Genomic DNA, 21,842 nt, shown 5'->3' on the forward strand with positions numbered 1-21,842 from the left:
ACTTTTTAAATCTGTAGATTATATCCTTTGCCAAACTTGGGAAGTCTTCAGCCATTGGTTTTTCAAACTTTTTTTCAGCACTGCACTCTTTCTCTTGTCCTCTAAAACTCCAGTGACACAAACATTAGAACTTTTATTATTGTTTTATGTGTACCTGAAGTTCTACTAGATTTTTTTCAACGCTTTTTCCCTCTTTTTTTGATGTGTCTTCAAGTTCACTGTTTCCTCTGTCACATCCTTTGTGGTATTGAACCCATCTAATGTGTGGTTTTCTTAATATTGGTTATTATACTTTCAACTCTAAAATTTCTAATTTTTGTCCTGTATATCTTCTGTTTCTTTAATGATACCTTGTATTTTTGCTTTTTCTTCAAGAGTCTTCAAGATTGCTCATGCAAGCATTTTAAAAACTTTGTCGGGTACTTCCAACGTTGGTGTCATCATGGCACTGGCATCTGTTGATTGACTTTTCCCATACATATTGAGGTTTTCATGGTTCTTTATATGCTGAATACTATTTGAGTGTACCCTGAACATTTTGATTATTATATTTAAGACTTCAGGTTTTGTTTAAATCCTACAGAAGATGTTGACATTTTTGTTTTGGCAGGCGCTTGACCTGGTTAAGTTCAGGCCTCACATTTCAACCCATCTTCTCTGAGCTGCAATTCCAATGTTAGTTCAATTTTCAAAGCCTTTCAATGCTACTCAGATCATTCCCAAGTGGGTGCCCCCTGTGAGTGCCCCCTACCCAAGAGGTCAGACTGGAACCTGGGGAGACCTGTCTCTTAATCTCAGTTCTCAAAGTGTTTTGAATGCCAATTAGGATCAGATTTATACATGCTCGGGCCAGGGGTTAGCCAGGAGTTCATAAACCTCTTTATGGAGTTCCTTTCCCAGACACTCTTATTTTATATATATATATATAAATATATATATATATATATATATATATTTTTTTTTTTTTTTTTTACTTCTCTGGGGATAATGCTGTATGCTTTCCCAAATTCCTCTCTCTGCTCTCTCCTTAGCACCTCTGGTTCCCTGAGGCTTTATTTTATGGTTGTCCAGCCAGTAACTACCCACTTCTGTGACCGCCTTACAGCAGTGAGGGGAGAGAGAGGGCGGGAGAGAGAGGAAGAGAGAGGGGCGACAGGGTTTGTGCCACCTTCTTGGAGCTGAGTTCTGCTGAACTGAGAGCAAGCTTTCTCTGCCTTAGAGCTGTAGCTCCTGCGGATGCCTGTTGCTGGCCTTTTTCACTGCTGCACCGAGCCTGCTGTGGGCTTGCCTGAGGGTTGGGGCACCAGAGAATGGAGGAAAAGGAGAGAAAAAAATACTGAGGGATTTCCCACACACTCTCTGTCCCTTAAAAGACTACAGCTCCTACCATGCCATAATTAGCTAAAACTTCCACTTTCTGGAAGAACTGTCATTTTCTTACAACTCTTCACTTTCTTTCAACTTTCATCGCCAGCGTAAACACTGGGCTCTCTTTGGGTGCTGTTTCCATTAAAGAAGTGAAACTTTTATCACTGTATGACGGTTGCTGAGTGTGCTAAGGGAAGCAGAGGAAAACAGGACTGCCTCTCCCTGGGGAGACTGGAGGTGGGCAGGCCCATCGATTGGCTAAGCGGCTCAGAGTAGCATCTGCTACTAAAATCGGGCCCCAGAAAAATTATCCGTTGTGCCATAATCATGTAGCCTTTGGAAATCCTTGAGGAAACTTAAAATAGTGAATGTTAAATTAAAAAATGACAAAGTTCCATTTGATTATCATTCTTGAGAAGTAATTTCACTATGATCTGTCAAGAAACATCTGTAAGAGATTCAGCCATAATGTGTTAAGGAGAAGCTTAGAAATCTAGGGAAAAGCTCGTATCATTTTATAGTTTCTTTGGGGATTGAAATGGTCTACTGAAGCAGGCCTCAAACTAGTGTGTCTGGAAATGGGATGTCTTTACCTGGGATGGGGTAGTTGCCCTTGAGCCACATGACCCAGGCATAATTATAGATTTTCAGGAGTGGAAGGGACTTGAGATGCTATCTGACCAAACCAAACCTTCTGTTTTTACAGAGGAAGAAACTAAAGCCAACCTGTGAAGTAAGAACCTGTCAAGGGTCATATTAGGTCACATCAGGTCACATCCTAGCCCTGTGTTGGCATCTTTTCCCTCTGTGCTGCCTGATACGCCTGGGAGATGCCCTCTGTCCTGCTTCCCACTAGGGCTACACTGATATGTGAGTCCTTTGGGGGCAAAAATCACCCATTTTGGGAATTTTGGAAGCAGAACGAAAGTGGCAGTGTTCTGATGGTTTTGATTAAAGATATAGAGAGGTATGTGGGTCTATTGCAGACATAAAGAACTCTCTTCTGAATCGGAGGGTCCCCCCAAGACACTGGAGCTACAATGTAATGGAACAGTTCAAGTCAAGTCTTTGTTTTGGCAGGTCAAACAGTGTCAACTTTGCTGGAAGGAACCTTACTCAGAGGGCCAATCACCTGCTTCCCTAGAGTTCTCAAGGTCTCCTGTGAGCGCCAGGTTGAGCTGCAGAAAGCCAGGACCAGCTCACTGAACAGAGAAATGGACATGAAGATGCCCGGTCTGCAGGTGGTTTCCATCCTGAAGAGTGATGGGCCCGAGGGGGACTGGTATGCCGTCATTCATTCAACAATTATGCTCCTACTCTGTGCAGTGTTGGGGATACAGTGCTGAGCACAGACAGACCTAGTTTCTGTCCTTTGCAGATTTCAGTGAAGCATAGGAGGTAGACATTGATGTAACAAGCACACAAGTAAATGTAAGACCATGCAGTGATAAAAACCATGGAGGAAGGGCCCATGCAGGGGCAGAAAACAGAGGAAGGGGCTGGTGGAGCAGCTCCTCTAGCTTAAGGCTGAGTGGTATAGACTGTAGCTACTGCATGATCTGAACATGTCTTAAGGAGGGTATCCCCAAAGTGGGCTCATTGGGAGGTACTGTGGAGTGCTGGTTTATTGTAGTTGCCATGTGTTTATGAGTAATGGAATCCTAGAATTAGAAGGAACTTTGGTCACCTTCTAATTCAATATTCATCTTTCTCAATCCAGGAAACATCTCTACAGCATCCCTAACTGGAGGTTGATCCATTCATTTCCAGACACAGAGAACGGAGTCAAATTCTGCTGTTTTCCATAGGCACTATTTTAGTACGACTTCTTTTTTTTTCTTTTTTATTATACTTTGAGTTCTAGGGTACATGTGCACAACGTGCAAGTTTGTTACATATGTATACATGTGCCATGTTGGTGTGCTGCACCCATTAACTCATCATTTACATTAGGTATATCTTCTAATGCTATCCCTCCCCCTCCCCCCACCTCACAACAGGCCCCGGTGTGTGATGTTCCCCTTCCTGTGTCCAAGTGATCTCATTGTTCAGTTCCCACCTATGAGTGAGAACATGTGGTGTTTGGTTTTCTGTTCTTGCGATAGTTTGCTCAGAATGATGGTTTCTAGCTGCATCCATGTCCCTACAAAGGACATGAACTCATCCTTTTTTATGACTGCGTAGTATTCCATGGTGTATATGTGCCACATTTTCTTAATCCAGTCTGTCATTGATGGACATTTAGGTTGGTTCCAAGTCTTTGCTATTGTGAATAGTGCCGCAATAAACATATGTGTGCATGTGTCTTTATAGCAGCATGATTTATAATCCTTTGGGTATATACCCAGTAATGGGATGGCTGGGTCAAATGGTACATCTAGTTCTAGATCCTTGAGGAATCACCACACTGTCTTCCACAATGGTTGAACTAGTTTACAGTCCCACCAGCAGTGTAAAAGTGTTCCTATTTCTCCACATCCTCTCTAGCACCTGTTGTTTCCTGACTTTAATGATCGCCATTCTAACTGGTGTGAGATGGTATCTCATTGTGGTTTTGATTTGTATTTCTCTGATGGCTAGTGATGATGAGCATTTTTTTCTCTTTGGGCACAAGGCAGGAAGTTGGGGACAATATATTTGTCTGCACCAAGGCAGCCTGAGAATAGAGAAGTGAATACTCCTGGGGGTATTCTATATTATTCACTTAATATTCTAAGTGAATACTCTAGGGGTGCCTGAGACATGGAGCTATGAAAGTACACATTCACAAAAGGACCAGTTTTAAAACTAGATTATCTCTACTATTCAGGAACACCAAGGAAAGGCCACACAAGGGGGACAAAGTGCATCTGAGATCTAGGAAATTTCCGTTGGCCACATATTGATAATGATGTATTAAAATCAATTCTATACTGTGAGGTACTTACTTTGACATTAATAGATACTATGGTGGTTTGACATAGTTGATGCCCGGAGGAAAAGCCCCACACTCACCTACACCAAAGTGAAGCCTGAGTCAGCTGCCTCCCCTCCCCCATGCCTTCCAAAGCCAATGGTTGAAAGTCACAGAAGTACCTCTGCTGCCACCTAGTGACGACAATGTGAATACAACTACACAGCCTCCTGGGAAAGAAGTTTGGAAGCATGTTTACCTCTTCCAAAGGAAACCTGTAATTCCCTCCGAGTGCTCTATGTTGACTATAATTTTAAAATATATATATATTTTAAAACTCTATAAACTCTTATGCATCTTCCTTTTTAAGAATATAACCTGTAATGGATGTAGCCTCACTTTCAAGAACCTACAAGCTATGCCCCCAAATCAGGGGGTAGAACAGACAAGCTTAACAGCAGTGCCTAAAAATGCTACTAAACTTATCTTTAAAATGCCTGTGGTTCCTTAGCACTTGAATTCTGTTGTGCCCCTGGGTATAGTCACCTGGATGTTAGGGGCTGTGAAAATTCAGCCCTCAGCTGGTGGTCAGTAGGTTTTCCCTTTAAGTGGTTTCTGAAAGGATTAAAAAGAAAAAAAAACTTGTAATTCTGATGTCTGGATGATGTTTCCAGTTTTGTGGAAGAATAAAAGAAAAGGGATGTGAAATTCTGGCTCCCTGGGGGCAGTGACTGTGTCTTATTAATCTCTGTGCCCATTGTACCAACACCAGTCAGTCACAGCATGTACTCAGCCAATGCTGATGAACGCAGAGAAGCAAGGGACTGGCACGCTCTTGACCCCTTATAAGGGCTGCGTCGATGGCCAGGGTTCAATGGGAACTTTCTGGTACAGTCTAGCTCTGCCGCTCTTTCCAATTAAATGCAGCACAATTGGAAGCCTCACGTTCTCCTAGACGGGTTGAGGTGGGCATTGGGGGCAGAAAGGCTCACATAAGGCCTGAGCATGGGATTTTCTGCCCAACATGGTTGTGCCATTGCAGCCCACCTCCTCCTCCCCTTTCCTTCCACACCACGGCATGGCAGGTGCAGAAACCATGCTGGGATTGAGGCCCTAGAGGCTGACTACAGGTCTCGGGGGCAAAACATCTAGGCAACACAGCTGAAGATGAGCCAGGTATATGTGTCAGAGTTCTCTAGAGAAACAGAACCAGCAGGATAGAGAGACCCAGAGAGAGAGAGACAGAGAGAGATTTAAGTAACTAGAGATTTAAGTAACTGACCCATAAAATCATGGAGGCTTGGCAGGTCCAAAATCTGCAAGGTGGTCTGGCACACTGGAGACTCAAGGAAGAGTGGCAGGTGGAGTTCAAAGGCTGGCTGCTGGCAGAATTCCTTTCTGCTCAGGCGAAGTCGGTCTCTGTTCTATGAAGATCTCCAACTGTTGGGATGAGGCCCACCCATATTATGAAGGGTCATTTGCTTTACTCAACATCTACTCATCTAAATGTTAATCTCATTGAAAAAAACTCACAGAAACATCCAGAATACCGTTTGACCAAATGTTTGGACAATGCAGCCTAACCAAGTTAACACGCAAAATTAACCGTCATAGCAAGACACCAGGGAAGCGTTAGAAGATGTTAGCAGCTGTCAGTGAAATCAGAGTCCTCAGGTGGACGACAGCCATCCATCGGGCAAGAGCGCGGGGCAGCTGGAAGGGCCCTCGCCTCCCGTTTGCTTTCTGCTCTTCACAGCTGATGGATAGAAGAATTTTCTCAGCACATTTTCCGGGAGGAGTTTAGCACCACCATTTCTTGAAAACAGATGTCTGCAGGGATGTGTGTGTGTGCCTGTGAGTATGAAGTCCAGAGCCTGGGACTGAGAACAGCAAGGGGAACAGGTGGCCACGGGGGAGTTTCCAGATTGCCGATTTACGATACGCTCCCTGGGCTGCGCTGGTGTTGGTCGTGAGAGCGATCGGGGTTTGTGCAACGTCTGAGCTTTCTATCAACTTATGGTTTAATCAATTTGCTGTTTACTCCAGCTATTTGCAACCTCTCCTCAGTTACTTGGTGTTCAGCAGTGTAATGTATCTTCATGTGTGAATATGAACACACTTATTTAGTGGAAACAAACTGAAAGGAATTGTGGAGGAAGAATTTTTTGGATAGTTTATGTTTTCATGATGTAAAAATTAAAGACATTTGAAGAGTTGAGTATGTCAGTTTTGGGAATGCAAGAGAATGACTTCAGGACTGCCATAATATTTAAAATGGCCTCTACTCTTTCTTTCCACCTAAGTCTCATAGCAAAAGAGGAAATTTACTTCAGTCTCTTACTATCTGTAGCAGAATATTATCATACTGTATTCCTATGTTCACTTATCTGTGCTGGATTGTGAGTCCTTACAGAGAGAAATTGTTATGTGCTATATTCCCAACACCTGCACGTTATAGGTGGCCACTAAATGCTTGATTAATAAATGAATGAGGGAATGATATTGTTTATTATTTTTTGCTGTTATTTATAACCAGGAGTGGGTAGGATTTGGATTATTAAGACCCTGGGAAGCCTCGTAAGAACCTCAGACTCAACGTGTCCAAAAAAGCGCTTACCTTGTACCGCTCCCCTCCAACACACCCTTAGCCATCAAGCCAGAAATCCCCTTATCCTTTGGCTGCCCTCCCCCACCCATTTTCCACTTTCAGCCATCAAGTCCTAGGATTCTCCCCTTCAGCAGTTCTTAGTCTTTTCCTGCCCCCACCTCCTTCCTGAACGCCTCACTCACCACCTAGATCCTAAAGCGGCTTCCAGTAGCTCAGCCTCCTCCCATCCAGTTCCATCTCTGCCAGAGATCTTTTAAAAATGCAAATCTCATTATGTCTCTTTCCTGCCTCAAACCTCCCAGTGGTTCTCCCGTCTGTCAGGAGAGGGTACAGACTGTGGCCTGGCTCAGGAAGTTCTTTGAGGTCAACCCCTGCCTACTCATCTTGCTAACTCTTGTGACTCTCTGACACTGGGCTTTTGCTCCAATCATATAAGCAACTGTATTTCCGTAAAATTGCAACGTTCTTCTCTACCTCCTCACTTAACTAATTTTCACTTTACTGATTATTTCTTGTTTTACTATCAGCGTCTCTTTCTCCTTATTCTTCAGGGAACGTTTCTCTCCACCATCCTGTGCAACACTGTGGGGGTGTCAGTAACACCCTGTGTCCTCTCCTGGCCAAAGGAAAGGGGTGTCATTCAGCCCAGGCCCCTGGATCCTCATCTCAGGATTTGGAAATGTGACTGAAGTGACATAAGGAAAGAAACAAAGTGTGAGGAGCTCATTCAGCCAGCTCTGCAGCTCCAGCTGGGTTACCTGTGAGTCTTGCTGGCCAGATCCCTTGATTTGGTGTGACTCCTGCCTTTGCCGAGTCTGTCTTCATAGATTCATTCTAATGTGGTTCCATTTTGCCTGAGTTGGCCAGAGGCAGATTCTGTGCTGTAATCAAAAAACCCAAGTCAACACACCTCTCACTCTCCACAATGCAGCTTCTGGAAGATTCCAGATGCCCCACCCAGCCTGATTGAGAATTCTCTCTCCTCTGCTCTCAAAGTCCCTTTGGGTGCTTCTACCAAAGCACTGACAGTGTGATTCTGATTTGATTGTGTCTGAGAGCTTTGAACGTCTTGCTGGTGCCCGGCACCATTCCTGCCTCATAATTGGCATGTGATAAATGCTTATTACATTCCCTCCTCAAAATAAACAGAAAAGACAATCCAGAGAGCACAGGTTCACAGAAATCACAGAAGGAAATTGACGTTTATAGAGACGGAATACAAATTTTTAAAACAATGTTAATGAAAATCTTGAAAATTAGACATTCTCTTCTTTAAACAACGTAAACCGAATAAACCCAGCCTGTTTTGGTGCCTCTGTGAGTACCCTTGGTTGCTCTGGGCTGGTGTGCGATGCTGCCCAGGACTTCCTCACATCCTCATCTTCTGTACCCAGTGGCCCGCAAGCCACGTTACACTTGGAGGGTGAAAAGGTTTGGATTTGTGTCCCCGCCCAAATCTCATGTCAAATTGTAATTCCTAATGTTGGAAGAAGGGCCTGGTGGGAGATGACTGGATCATGAGGGCAGAGTTCCTCCTTGCTGTCCTCTTGGTAGTGAGTTCTCACAAGATCTGGTTGTTTAAAAGTGTGTAGCACCTCCCGCTTCGCTCTCTTCCTCCTGCTCCCACCATGTAGGACCTGGCCTCCTTTCCCTTCGCCTTCCGCCATGATTGAAAGTTTTCAGATGCCTCCCCAGCCATGCTTCCTGTACGGCCTGTGGAACCATGAGTCAATTAAACCTCTTTTCTTCATAAATCACCCTGGCTCAGGTATGTCCTTATAGCGATGTGAGAATGGACTCATACAGTGGGGCTGTAGCCTCATTCCATGGTATTATCTCATATTTTTCAATGTTTCTTTGATGCATGTTTTAAGAAATGTGAATTGAAAGCATGTCATGGGACAGGCACTGGATTACGTCTTAGAAATGCCAAGATGCACAGCCACAGTTGTTTTCCCCAGGGTGGTACAGGTGAGGAGGGGAATCAAAAATATAGGCTAGAGATAGGTGCCTGTGCTGGGTGATGGGGGCATGTCGGTAGGGTACCTGATCCACTGGGGCTACAGAAAGTTTTCTGGAGGTGTCACCTGAGATGAGCCTTGGGGAAAATGGGCATTATCCAGGTGAAGAAGGATTTTCTGAGTCTTCTGGACATCTGTGTTACGAGACACCCGGCTTCTCTCTTCTCCTGGGAACACGGATCGTGCTTCTACTGCATGGCGCTCCTGGGAGCTGCTGCATTCATGGCATGCTCTCCCCTGCCCCCACAGCTCACTGGTGTTATGGGTGGGCTAAGTGGCAAAAGTGAGCATTCAGGTGGGCACACTGCCACACTGAGCCTGGAGAATCTTCCCCCAGAATGCTTTGAATTATTAGTGAAACAGAGAGTTTCTTTCTGGCAGTAAGAGCAATAGAATGTGAGATTCACGAGTTGGCCTTGGTGTTTCTCGCCTTTGGAGAAAGCTGTCCCGCAGAGAGGGAGAGTGCAGGCTTCTGAAGAGAGGCACAGATAGAGATGAGGAGTCCTGGGGGGATCTAGACCCTGACTCCAGTTATCCCTGAGACCCAAACACATCCTCGTTCTTCTCACAGCTTGCTGGTCCACCCTTCCCTGGATCCCACAATGCATTCTAATACCTTCCAATAACTTTTTTTTTCTCTTTTGAGAGAAAGTCTCATCCTGTTGCCCAGGCTGCAGTGGCAGAATCTTGGCTCATTGAAACCTCCACCTGCTGGGTTCAAGTGATTCTTGTGCCTCATCCTCCCGAGTAGTTCGGATTACAGGCATGTGCCACCACGCCTGGCTAATTTTTGTAATTTTGGTAGAGACGAGGTTTCATCATGTTGGCCAGGAATGTCTCAAACTCCTGGCCCCAGTCTCCCAAAGTGCTGGGATTACAGGTGTGAGCCACCATGCACGGCAAACTCATAATTATTTAATCAAGAATTTATAGTAAATAAATTCCTAAGAAATAGCTTAAGCTATTCTTTGTGGGGTTTCTGTCATCCATAACCAAAAAAAATTTAGATAAATGTGTCCTCATCTCTGGGGCGTCACTTGCCACGAGTCAGTAAGTGCTGGAGGACAAGCTCCCTTGCTTAGAAAACTAGGTTGCATTACAGAGGAATTGGTTTAAGGAACAATGCTTGAGGTTTCTAAGCAGATGGATTTAGAAATCTGAATGATGAAAGCATATTGAGAATATTAAGAACATTGGAGGCAGTAATCATGCAGTCTAGATCATGTAAAGACCATCAAAGGACGGGTTATTAGATGCTAGGTCAGATGCCTGTGCCTTTCCTTCAGTCCACGCTCCGACCACCCAGTAGGAACCCCCTTCTCTGCCCTTCTATCTTCTTGAGCCCTGTCACCTCTGTTCTCAGCCTGCCCTTGGCCTTGGATTAGTACATCGACCTCCTTCAGATCAGAGCTGTCTGCTATGAACTCAGTTCTTAGCGTCGACCTATTTCTCTGGTATAGCCATTAATGACCTGCTTGCATTTTTCCTAGTACAGTCATCCTTTGGTATCCATTGGGGATTGGTTCCAGGACCATCTCATGGATACCAAAATCTGCGGATGCTCATCTCTGATAAAAAATGGCATAGTATGTGCATATAACCTATGTAATCCTCCCATGTATTTTAAATCCTTTCTAGCTTATTTCTAATACTGAATACAGTCCCTCCACATTACATCATTCATGTGGATTCAGTGGAGTACTTGGCATGCAGTAAATTCAGGTTTTGCTTTTTGGTACTTTGTGGAAACATTGTTTTCTGCATATTTTCTAACTGTGGTTGCTTGAATCTATGGATGTGGAACCTGCAGATACAGAGGGCCAACTGCATGTGACGGCTCTCTCAAGTGTGTTTTACCTTTTTGTGTCCAAGTTGAAAACTTGAAGGGCCCCCTGAGCCACAAGAGGGCTCAATCAAGTGAAGGAGTTACTGAAAGACCAGCCAGATGGCACTCATTGGCTGGAAGGCCAGTAATGATTTAAAGGAATTCTTCTTGACTTTTAGGATTTAAAAATGTTCTTCTTCACTTTTAGGATTTAAAGGAATTCTTCTTGACTTTTAGGAATAGCAGAGGCCCACCAGGCCCTGGGCAGAAGGAATGATAATAAAACTTTTGAAAAGTGAAATGGAAAAATAGCTGAAAGGAGAAACATTTCAGGTTCCCAACTGTGGGTAAGTATAAGGCAAGGGATGGCAGTGTCTAGGTGACTGCTGGGGACAAATCCTAGTGGGATTGTCATCCAAGTCCTTGATTATCCCAAGATGGGTGTGGTCTGGGAGAAATGAGACTTAGATTAGTCAATGTTTTGGTATTTTTTCCCCATGCATCCCAGAAAGAGCAGCTACTCCCAAAGCTAGAGCTCAGCCCTGAGTCCTAGTTAGTGACAAAGTTCAACAAAGGCAGCGGTCCCAGTCCTGATGGTGGGAATGACGCCCGGTCTAATTTCAATACCAATATCGATGCTAGTTGTCCTTGAACTTTGCCCTCCCACTCCAAGCCTCTCAGGGAAACTACAAGGGTCAGGGAAACAGCAGGTGTTCAAGACACTCATTTCAAAGTGCCAAGTCGACAGGTTTTCAGTGGTGACATTTACCCAGATGGAAGCGTGTGGCCACGGACACCCCGGTTCCTCTTCAGTCTCTTGTAGGAAAACGTTAAAAGGTTTCTCACGTGCTTGGAAAGGTTTTCTGGAAAAGTACCTTAATGGATAAAACGAGGAATAACAGAGATACTGACCCAGCCACTTGCCCTCTATTTTCCTCAACACTTTTAAGTTGTGGGCAGTCTTATCTGATTCCAGTACACAGTGAAGTTCATTCTTTTCCTGCTGTAAGAAATTTGGAGGAGAGCGCAGAGACAAGCTATTTTTGATGACAAGCCTTTTAAATATAGAGTCAGCTCTCCCTTTTCTGAGGTGGGAGGAGCCCAGGCTGGACTGTTCTCAGGCTAGAGTGCAAATGCAGGCTTTGTGCTCATTCACCCCTTGGTTGTCAGCAGCCTTGACCTCCAACCCAGAAGCCAGGGGCCTGCCACAGGAAAGCAGGGAGGTCTCCTCTTGGGTGACGGCCCTCAGCAGCACTGAGCAGTGGCAAGGCTGGAAGACGGCAGCTGGAGGGAAACAGAGGCAGCTGAAACAGCCTGGGTGTCTCTCAAATGGAATAAATCCTGGAATTAACGAAATGTTGGTGCTAGAATAGGTTATAAAAAGCTGAATAATGCTGAAATGCTGAATAATAAGTGATCACCACGAAAAAAGTCAGTAAAACAGATTCCAAAAGTCTCCACAGAAGCCTTAAACGAGGTGGGACAGACAGTGTGAGCTCATCCTCACCAAGGGTCTGCAGCCTGAATCGGGTTGAAAGAAAATCGGTCTCCACGCAGCTCTGGCTGCGGGAAGCCGGATAGTTCAATATTGATGAAATCTAGACGTAATGGCTCCAAGTGACAAAATCCCTTCTAGTTTCCAAGGGAAAGGGAAACTCCTTCACTTGACTGAGCCCTCTTGTGGCTCAGGGGGCCCTTCTCTCAGCTTGGACACAAAAAGGCAAAACACACTTCAGAGAGTCGTCATATGCCGTCAGTCATACGCTCCAAGTGACAAAATCCCTTCTAATTTCCAAGCAGGCCATGAGAAAATCTATAGAACATGTTTCCAGTACAGATAAGGGCATATTTCAAAATTATTATTTAAATTACAGACAGGCTTATCTCTTGCAATGTTGAGACTGGAGTGTAGAGGGTGCAGGAACATAAAAGGCCAGAGGCAGCTGTGGAAGCTGCCTTCATTGCAGGGGATAACTCTCTGTGTCCTGGGGTTTATCTATCAAGAATGGCAGGTGACTGCCTGCATCTCTGCAGGCTCGAGTGCGATTGGAGGCTTTGTGCCTGCTCACCCTTGGTTGTGAGCAGCCTGGACCTCCAACCTGGAAACCAGTGGGGCTGCAACAAATGACATGAGAGCCATTCGGGAGACACCGCGCCTGGGAAGGAGGCTGAGAGAGCAACAGTGGGGACCCAGGGTCCCCGAATCCTCAGACCAGAAGCCAACTCAATCCACAGGCCTTCAGCAGAGTTATCCAGGGAGAATGCATGAGTGGATGCCCGAGGCCAAATCTCCGTTTATTACTTTGTGGCTTTGGCTCCAACCCTGTGAGTAGCCCCTGGCCTGGGCCTGCTGAGTCCCAGTCAGTAATTGTGAGTCCCAGTCAACAACTCAGCAAATCGGCTTTTAATGAATCTGGCCTTTGGTGAGTTTGGTCGTTTGGTAGATTGGTTTTTGAAGCATTGATTTTTGGAGGAATGAGCAGGAACCCTCCAGGGCCTGCCTCACAGTCCAGTGAACGCAGTTTAGGTAGGAAAGGGTAGATGGACAGAGCAGCGCTGCTCAGCCTCTGTGAGCTGCCATTGAAAAGTGCTGTGTGGCAGGTGGGCAGAATTTTCCCGAGCCCTCTGTGCCCTGCGATCTTCCACCCCCGAGGCAGGGCTGGGCTGCTGCACGAGTCAGTGGGCAAATCTGCAGGTGAGAAGACGGCTTTTGGGAAATGACACCATGAGGGTGTTGGGGACAAGAAGAAAAGAGACTGTTTTGAATGGCCACTGGGAGTGGGAGGGTTCAGACCGAGCACGCTGTGTCCCCACTGCTGTGGTGGGTATGTGGTGAGTCACCTGTGGCCCTGCTCCACATCCGTGCATTTGCTGTCCTTTGCTTGACAAGACCATCATTATCTGAGATAATTTGGCTGCCCAAGCTTCCCCTAAGGGAAAAGCCTCCTCTGGCCGGATGGGCCCTGCCAGGCTTGTCTGAGCTCCCTGACTGCTGTCTGTGTGGGCTCCCACTAGCTGGCCTTGGTATTGATTCTGCTGCTCCACCTGCCATCACTGCCATGTACTCCTACGTGGATGTTTGCCACTGGATCGCCTCTTCACCTACCAGTTCTCTTCTATCTGTTCTGGGGTTTGTTGCTGTCATTTTCTTTGCAAAGTGATGTTTTCTATTCCCAAAAGCCTACATTTCCCCCGCTCATTCCTCCTCTCATCCGGTAAAGTTCAGACACTTCCAGTTAAAAGATTCTCCCGCTTATACAGCTGATGAGTTGATGACGGGCAGGAAGATGGCTTTCTCTGTTCCTCTTCTTTCTCCTTTGTAAAATCATGGCAATAGATTCATATCATCTTTACATTCCTGTTTTTGTTTTATAGTCATCCCGGTATCCAGAGGGGACTGGTCCCAGGACCTTCAGGATAGCAATATCTGCTGATGCTCAAGTCCCTGATACAAAATGATGTTGCATGTGCAGATAACCTGTGTGCATCCTCTCTTATGTTGCATGCACCTCTAGATTACCTATAATACTTAATACAACATAATGCTATGGAAGTATTGTTTTCTATTTGCTTTTTTTTTTTTTTTTTTTTTTGAGACAGAGCCTTGCTTTTTCACCAGTCTGGAGTGCAGTGGTGCAATTTTGGCTCACTGCAACCTCTGCCTCCTGGGTTCAAGCGATTCTCCTGCCCCAGCCTCCTGAGTAGCTGGGAATGCAGGCACCTGCCACCACACCTGGCTAATTTTTGTATTTTCAGTAGTGATGGGGTTTTGCCATTTTGGCAAGGCTGGTCTCGAACTCCTGACCTCATGTGATCCGCCTGCCTCAGCCTCTCAAATTGCTGGGATTACAGGTGTGGGCCACCGCACCCAGCCTGCATCATTTTTTAGTGTTGTATTATTTTTATTCTTTGAATATTTTTGATCTGAGGTTGGTGGAACCTGCGGATGCACAAGCCGTGGATGCACAACCCAAGGATAGAGAGAGCCAACTGTGCTTTTGTTTTTAAGCAGCTTCATGGAAGTACGATGGACTGTTTTAACCAGACTGCCTTGGATGAGGTATGATGCCAGACACAGATTATGGGAAAGGAAACAGAAAGTGTTACAGGTTGTATGAGCACAGGAGGGCTGCCTGAGGGAAGCACTGGGGTTGGTCAGAAGGCAGAAAGAGGGGGGCTGTGAGCAAGCACCCTTCTTGTGGTTTCTCCTGGAAGGAACAGGCGAGGCAGGGCTAGCATGCTTAGGATTGACCAGTTGGAATAATTTCAGGGCTCTGTGGTATATGGGCTATCCTTGGTTGTCTGGTACTCAGCCTTGGGTTAATTAGGGAAGAGGAATAGTGGCCTGGAGGGTGAGAGCCCATTAAGGGAGTTGGTTGGGGTGTGGAATTAAATGAGCTGCTCAAGAAAGGGAAATGACAGGCCTCTAGCTAGGGCCTAAAAACTGGATCAAGGGCCAGGCGTGGTGGCTCACGCCTGTAATTCTAACACTTTGGGAGGTTGAGGCGGGCGGATCACGAGGTCAAGAGATTGAGACCATCCTGGCCAACATGGTGAAACCCTGTCTCTCCTAAAAATTCAAAAATTAGCTTGACGTGGTGGCACGTGTCTGTAGTTCCAAGTATTGGGGAGGCTGAGGCAGGAAAATCTCTTGAACCTGGGAGGTGGAGGTTGTGGTGAGCCAAGATCATGCCACTGCACTCCAGTCTGGAGTTGTCTCAAACAAAACAAAACAAAACAAAACAGCAACAACAAAAAAACCCAAAAAACAAAAAACAACAAAACATAAAACCCAAAAAACTGGATAGCATTTTAAAAGACTGAATGACATTAACATACAGTAAACTACATCTTTAAATTGTACAATTCAGTGATGTTTATTTCTGTAAACACCTGTGAAACCATCACCACAACCAAGATAATGAACACATCCATCACCCCCAAAGGTTTCCTCATTCCTCCTGGGAATATTCCCTCCCCAAGCAACTACTGGTCAGCTCTCTATCACTTTAGATGAGTTGGCATTTTCTAATTTTTTTTTTTTTTCTTTTTGAGACAGAATGTCACTGTGTCACCCAGGCTTGAGTGCAGTGGCACAATCTCGGCTCACTGCAGCCTCGACCTTCCAGGTTCAAGCGATTCTCGTGCCTCAGCCATCTGAGTAGCTGGGACTACAAGTGTGTTCCACCATGCCTGGCTAATTTTTATATTTTAGTAGAGATGGGGTTTTACCATTTTGGCTAGACTGGTCTCGAACTCCTGTCCTTAAGTGACCCTCCAATCTCAGCCTTCAAAAATGCTGGGATTACAGGCATGAGCCACCGTGCCTGGCCCCTAAAATTTTGTATGAATGAAATAATACAGCATGTAGCCTCTTTTGTTTGGCTTCTTTCACTTAGCATTATGATTTTGAGATTCTACTATATTTTTACATGTATCAATAATTTATTTCTTTTTATTGTTGAGTAATATTCATTTATGGATACTATACTGCTGTGTGTTTATCCATCAAACTGTTGATGAACATTTGGGTTGTTTTCAGTTTTGGCTGTTATTACAAATAAAGTTGCTATGAACATTCATGTACACTTGTGCATAGGTTGAATGGCTGGGTTATATGGTATGTGTATGTTTCATCTTTTTAGAAAAAAACTGTCTTCCAAAGTGGTTGTACCATATTACATTCTCACCAACAGTGTATAGGAACTTTAGTTGCCCATGTTTTTGCCATCACTTAGTATGGTTAGTCTTTTATCCATTCTAGTGGGAGTAAAGTGGCATCTTATTGTAGTTTTAATATGCAGTTGCCTAATGACTTTGGATAATGATCATGTTTTTAATGTGTTTATTTGTCATCAATCTACTTTGTTGAAGTGTATGTTCAAATCTTTTGGGTATTTTTTTCTTATTGATTTACTTTAATTCTTATTATTGAGTTGTAAGGGCTCTTTATATAATCTAGATACAAGTCCTTTGATGCATATGTTTTGTAAATATTTTCTCACAATCTCTGTCTTTTTTACTTTTATATTCATAACCTTTAGAAGGGCAAACATTTTAACTTTGATGATGTCAAACTTGTTTTCTGTTTCATACTTTATGCTTGTTGTTTCGTATTTAAGAAACCTTTGCCAAAACCAAGGTCAGTAAGGTTTTCTCTTCTATTTTCTTCTAGAAATTTTATAGTTTTAACTCTGACATTTAGGTGTACAAATGGGTCCATGCTCCATTTCCAGTTAATTTTTGCATACGGTATCAGGTAAAGGTTGATTCTTTGGCATGTGACTATCTCATTGTTCTAGCACCATATGTTGAAAAGACTATTCTTTCCTCATTGAATTTCCTTGGTACTATTGTCAAAGTCATTTTGACAATTAACCGTATATATCTTAATCTATTTCTGAGATCCTCTGTTCTAGTCATGAGTTTGTCTGTCTTTATATTAAAACTACAATATCTTCATTATTGTATATTTATAATAAGGCTTGAAATTAGGTAGAATGAGTCCTCTAACTTGGTTCTTTCTTGGTAAAATTGTTTTGACTGTTCTACATCATAATCCTTGGATCCATTGTTTTAATGACTGAGGGATTGCAATATTTTTTAATGTGTATTAGGGCTAATCCCATTAGGATTAGCCCTAACCACTAGCTTTTAACCACTCTGAATAAGCGGCTGATCCTGAGTGGGCAGAGGTGTCTCCCAACCCCATTTCCGGCTCTTACCCACTCAACTCATGCGTTGCCTGGATTTGCCTGTCCCCAGGTGGGGTCTGGGGAAGCAGCCCTTAGGGCAGAGCAGAGTGTGTAGAAGGTGCAAGGAAAGAAGCAGCCTGCTCTTTTCTCATGGGGAGTTTTGGACCGGGAGGTGCCTGCTGAGTAGCCTGTGTGCCAGCTTCCAAAAGGAAAGATACAGTCAAATTCTGCCTCGAGTTCTCAAGCTCTGAACGTTTCAGACATAAAAACAGTTGTTTTGAGAACGACGGTGAATCACAGGGGGAAAGGGTGGGAGAAGTTCCCATGGCTTTTCTTTGAAATTTCTTCACAGCAGCATGACAGCATTTATATAAAAAGAGAGTTTATTGGCAGGTTCTGGAAGAGAGGGGGGAAAACAATGTTGTTATTTCAGGCTGCCAGTGATCTCACATGTATCTGGTGTCTTTTCTTCAAGGATTACAAAATACTGTACAAATGTTACATTTCCAGACAGTTATTAATCCTTCCAGCACCCCTGTGAAATGAAGAATATGGTCTGGTTTGGATGAATGCAAGTGGCCTCCCACCTAGGCTCACTCATCCCCAAACTGAACAATGAATGATGGTGGAATTCATTCGTACGTGCTCATGGGCGATTGATGAGCTCTCCAGAGCTCTTACCCAAGAACACCTGTCATCCACATGGGTCTGAATCCTGGTCATCCAGAAGGCTCTTGTTAACAGGCACACAGGTATTTCTCTTACAAACTTAAACATTTTTTGAGAAAGACATCCTGCAACTTCTGTAGGTAATCCTGTTCAGATAGAAATATTTGTTTTTTTCCCTAAAAAAACTCTTTTTCTTTTATGTACAGCTATGCACCTATATGTAAATTTAATACATTTATAAATTGTCTCTCAGTAGAAAGGAGGAGTAATTCAATTATTTTCATTATAAAAGCCACAGGCCCAGCTGGGGGGCTCATGCCTGTAATTCCAGCACTCCGGGAAGCCAAGGCAGGAGGATGGCTTGAACCCAGGTGTTCAAGACCAGCCTGGGCAATATAGTGAGACCTTGTCTCTACAAAAACCTTAAATAATTAGCTTTGTGGGTGGTGTGTGCCTGTACTCATAGAAATTAGGAGGCTGAGGCAGGAGGATTGCTTGAGCCTGAGGGGTAGAGGTTGCAGTGAGCCCAGAATGTGCCACTGCACTACAGCCTGGGCAACAGAGTGGGACATTGTCTCATTAAATAAATAAATAAATAAAATAGCTATATAAAAGCCATAGAATTATAGGGCAAAAGGGAAATTTGAAATCATCTTATTTTATTTTGTTTGGTGAGTGAGGCCATTGATACACAGATGAGTGGCACCTGTGGCCCATAAACTGAAAGTCAGGTCTAGAGCCAAGCTTTCTGGAGTCCCTGTCTAGAGCTCTTTCCACTGCGTGGCATAGACACAGCACACATACCCCAACTTCCCACATTCCTGTCCATGGCAGACATCCACAGTCAATCCCAGCACGGCCTCCGCTCAAGGTCGCTTCTTCCTTCAGAGATCCAGGCAGCCATTTACCTCAGTGAGAGTCCACACAAGCAGAGTGGCTGTGGTGCGCACAGGCTTTAGGGCCAGATAGACAGAGTGGAATCCTGTGTTATGTCATTAATCACTGGGGAATTAGACAAAACTACTCAATCTTTGTGCGTCTCAGTTTCCTCATTTATGAAATGGGGGATTGTAAACCTTGAAAGAGCCATTCCTTCAAGATGAATCCTGAGTGGGTGACTGGGCCTAAATTCAGTAAGAGCCAAGTGACCATTTGCTGACCAGAGGTCACATATGTGTTCTGAGTTCCATGAAAACCTGCATGTCTGCATAACTTTGGGACTTTCATAGTTGCCTGTTCCTATTTATGTTGCCTGAACCAACCAATAGGCTGTGACCTACATCAACCAATCAGAGTGAGTAAACGTCAAACAATCGTAACTACACAAATTTAAATGTTTCATGTGTATATGTGGACTACAGCGGGAACCTGGGTCGGAACGTCCTCCATAAAAGTCAAATTTCCCATTGTTCTCTGGACCGCACCTGCATTTTACATGAAAGCTGTGTTTGGTATGAAAACTGTTTACTGGAATAAAGTCTCTTTCCTCTAAATTCCTTTTCAGAGAGCTTTGGTTCACATTCTTTGGAATCAGAAGTGGAATTCAAGCAACACCAATTCTTCTCCTGACGCTGTCCTGAACCAACACATTGAGATCTGCAAGGGTCCTTTGAGTTCAGTTGTCTTCTCAGAGATGCCAGGAAGCCTCGGGTAAGCCCTTGAATTCAGACCTCCCACGCCTTTTTTTTTTTTTTTTTTTTTTGAGACAGAGTTTCACTCTTGTCGCCCAGGCTGGAGTGCAGTCGCACGATCTCGGCTCACTGCAACCTCCGCCTCCTAGGTTCAAGTGATTCTTGTGCCTCAGCCTCCAAAGTAGCTGGGATTACAGGCATGCGCCACCATGCCCAGCTAACTTTTGTATTTTTAGTAGAGATGGGGTTTCACCATGTTGGTCAGGCTGGTCTCAAACTCCTGACCTCAGGTGATCCACCTGCCTTGGCTTCCCGAAGTGCTGGGATTACAGGCGTGAACCGCTGTGCCTGGCTCCTCCCATGCTTTTGATCTAAGCCTCAGAGCCTTTATTAAACCTCCTCAGCCAGTCCTCTTCATCTGGATCCTGAAACAGACCTCCCCGGGAAGGGGGGGCCTCTCCATCTGGTTTGCCTAAGTGGCCTCTTCATAAGGTTGCAGACCCAGCTGTTTCATCAGGTTTTGTGAGGACACTCTAAGGTGCACTAGAGGGATGGCTTCATCAGGTTAGTGCAATGCGTAACCCGTGATTTCTGTCTTTCCCTGCTGATCGGCTGCCCTCTGGCACTCCAGCTGGCTTTATGAGCAAAAATTATGGTCCAGAGAGTTGTAATTTTCTAGGTCTCTGGACAAAAATTACCTGAGATGATTTAAAAACTTTATTGGCCAAGATGGGGTTCCTTTGAAATTCGAAAACTTGCCTGTCTGTGCTCACAATTAGAACAAAGAAAATACGGAACTTCCCAGAGACAATGAAAAGCCTTTTGCAGTTGGGACTTTTAAAGTTTCGAATAAAATCAAGAGCTACTGTGCTTCCCTTAAAGTAATTCCAAATTAGGCAAACATCTTAATGACTTAAAAAGAGATTAGCACGTGGGAGACTGAAAGTAAAGCTGCAGAAAAGCCTCTCTAAGACCGTTCTGCTAGCTCACCTTTCCTGTCACCTCGTCTGTCTTCGGCATCTTTTACAGGGGCCTCTGCTCTGTCTTTCACTCCCTCCTTCCTCTCACACTTTCTGAATTCCTCTTTTTCTCTTCTCCTGACATTTCCACCGCCTCCAGACTCAGCCCCCCTTTTTTATTTTTTTTTTGAGACGGAGTCTCACTCTGTCGCCCAGGCTGGAGTGCAGTGGCCGGATCTCAGCTCACTGCAAGCTCCGCCTCCCGGGTTTAGCCATTCTCCTGCCTCAGCCTCCCGAGTAGCTGGGACTACAGGCGCCGCCACCTCGCCCGGCTAGTTTTTTGTATTTTTTTTTTTAGTAGAGACTGGGTTTCACTGTGTTAGCCAGGATGGTCTCGATCTTCTGACCTCGTGATCCACCCGTCTCGGCCTCCCAAAGTGCTGGGATTACAGGCGTGAGCCACTGCGCCCAGCCAGACTCAGCCCCATTTAAGGCCCAAACAATGAGGAGTAGAGGTCGGCAAATTCCATGCTCCTTAGTCGGTGTCAGAACTTCTGACCCTAGTAAAACATTTCCCTAGTCCCTTGAAGACTAACTTCCTTGAATTTGAGTAACATTGTAGCCTAATCATCAGGGCTTATCAATCTTTATCAGCTGTTAGCTGCTGAATGGGAAAGACCCTTTGAGAACTTTAAGCAGACTGGTGCCCAAGGATTTGATAAGGCATAGAAACAGGATACCAAATTACTAAAAGCCATTCCCCTACTTTTTCCCCATCAGATAAACTGGAAAGTATAACAGTGTTATACACAAAAAAACGATGACACTGTCCTTGATTATTTTGATAAATTTGAACAGACTTTCCAACAAAATTTGGAGATCAAATATTTAAATGACGAAACAATTTATTTAATTCCATTTTTACGTGTGTGGCTGGTCTTTCGGAAGCCCTCAGTACCCTGGTAAAACATCATGACCTTAATTGGGCTGTAAAGTAACCTTATGAAATGGCCCCTTTGGCCAATTCATTATCCAAAACTTTAGAAAAGACTAAATCTAGGGCTACTTGAGCATTAGACTGTCAACCGCTAAGTTAATGGTCCTTCAGTTACAACAATTAGCAAGGGACACCTCAAACATGCCCATTCCTCAAAACCAAAATTAGAAAAAAAA

The 21,842-nt window shown here is 44.5% G+C and overlaps 1 long non-coding RNA gene across 3 annotated transcripts in view; it reads left to right on the top strand.

Moving 5' to 3' along the window:
• The first annotated feature begins 984 nt into the window (after nt 1–984).
• LOC126952557 (uncharacterized) overlaps nt 985–21,842 on the top strand; it is a 34,389-nt gene continuing 13,531 nt past the window's right edge. The window contains exons 1-3 of one of the 3 annotated variants that reach the window (XR_007724947.1): nt 985–11,062; nt 12,750–18,162; nt 19,584–19,729. This is a non-coding gene — a long non-coding RNA (uncharacterized LOC126952557). Of the gene's footprint in view, nt 18,163–19,583; nt 19,730–21,842 lie in introns of all 3 variants that reach the window. The other 2 variants (XR_007724946.1, XR_007724945.1) reach the window with 2 other exon arrangements.

The sequence above is a fragment of the Macaca thibetana genome, chromosome 4 (assembly GCF_024542745.1).
Source record: "Macaca thibetana thibetana isolate TM-01 chromosome 4, ASM2454274v1, whole genome shotgun sequence".
In the NCBI taxonomy this organism is placed as follows: domain Eukaryota; kingdom Metazoa; phylum Chordata; class Mammalia; order Primates; family Cercopithecidae; genus Macaca; species Macaca thibetana.